Source organism: Corylus avellana, chromosome ca5 (genome assembly GCF_901000735.1).
Source record: "Corylus avellana chromosome ca5, CavTom2PMs-1.0".
Lineage (NCBI taxonomy): Eukaryota > Viridiplantae > Streptophyta > Magnoliopsida > Fagales > Betulaceae > Corylus > Corylus avellana.
Window position 1 is genome coordinate 19793455 of NC_081545.1, and position 1950 is coordinate 19795404.

The following is a 1950-nucleotide window of genomic DNA, read 5'->3' on the forward strand; positions in this document are numbered from 1 at the left end:
AATATTCAACTCTTATCTCACTTCGTACAACTGGGTTGATATGACAGTGTTCATAAGCTTTTAAATTTTTTTAATAGAGGCTGATTCAAGGACTTTTATGGGGATTGCCACATTAGTTCAGTTGTATGAGAGTAGGATGAGCGTCAAATATATAGCATTACTCTTCTCTGATTCTATTTGTTGAGAGTTACTTAAAGTATGTGTTGAAGTAGAATATTTGTTTCAAATCAACAACACAAAAAACCCCTCCCAAAACACATTAACAAACGTAATTTTTTGACATTAAGAGGGATGAGTAATCAAAATTGGCTACATACAAGGTGAACTAGTAGAATTTCGTATCGCAAAAAATGAATATCAAGAAAAAAATAGAAATAAAATAACTTATTCAAACCTTACGAGTTCATTTGTAATTTTTTTTTTTTTTTTTGAAGAAAGAGAACTTTTATTTTATCAAGTCAATCTCTAAATTGAAAAGAATAACTCAATGATCTTTTTATTGTTGTCTCAATCAAAAAGTCATCTAAAGTTTAGCTACTTGTTTGAGCCAATTTGTTGAAATGGTCCAAAATAGGTCTTCAATAGCCTCACCAATTTGGTAAGAACTTTTTGGAGAGTGAATAGTATTTAGAAACAATAGTGAGTGCTGTAAACTCGCTAAAAGAATAAAATAAAATAAAATAAAATTTTAAGTTTCTCTCTTCACTTTTATATTTTATTTTCAATAATAAAAAAAAAAAACCATTGAAAACATGACTCTTTTTTTTTTTTTTTTGAAAAATATGACCTGTGAGATGTTTTAAATAAATAATTTTCAAGATATGACATTTTTTTTTTAAAAAAAAAAAATTAAAGAAAGACCCTTTTTGTTTTTTAAAACAAGGTTGCTTAAAAGATTCATTTTGCATGCTCAGCTATTTCAGCTGCCACATCCTCTAGCAAGTAGTAAGGGTATACAAATTAAAGAATTAAATAATTTAAAAAGAAAGAATAATTAAAAAAAAAAATGGGGAGTAAAACGAATAATATAAGAGATAAATGAGAGCTAATTTCAGCTGCCACATCCTCTACCATTTTATTGCCATGTCAGTTAAAACCCGCTCTAGACCCATGGCATCCACAAGCACACACCCCATTACACCGGATCATGCCACGATATCTTCTAAATCTTTTCACCCAACAAACCGTACTTGTCTGAAATGGCAACTATCAAGTGATCCAAATGAGAATAATGGCAACTATCATGTGATCCAAATGAGAACAATTCACGTGACAAACATACAATAAATTGCCATCCTTCGATTGTGGAGCCATCGATTTTGAGAAGAAACACGCAAAACAATGGGAAAAATTGGTAGAGCACAATGATAGATCACTCGGCAAAGATTAGATACTTTTTACCAGGGATTGAGCGGTTTTGGGAAGTAATTATTGTGTTGGTAATAAACATTACATTGCATTACTTATTGTACATTTATTATTTTAAAATTATTCTTTAATCTTTGGTCTTATTCTAATCAAGTTGGTTGAACTCCAAATACATCCTGGCCCCAAATTCTTTTTTCACCATCATGCAATGGTCATTGAGTAGCTTAATATATCACTTACCCAAATACCCAAAAATGATTAAATAAGATAGAATGTTTTAATACACTTTACATTAAGGGAATAAATTGAAAATTGAATTATTTTAAAAAATAATTAATTTTTATTTTGTTTATATTTTCTTAACATTGAATGAATACTAATTTTATTTTAACCCTAAAATATAAGATATGAAAAGATACAACATACTCTTTGGCTTTTGAAAATTATTTTATTATTAATTTTCTTTTGCTGATTTCGTCCCTAACATTCATGCCAACCCAAATCCAGAGTTTTGCTTCCAAAACCTCATCCTAGCAATTTTTTGTAGTTTGGAGAGGGTATTGTATTTTATTTTACTTTTGG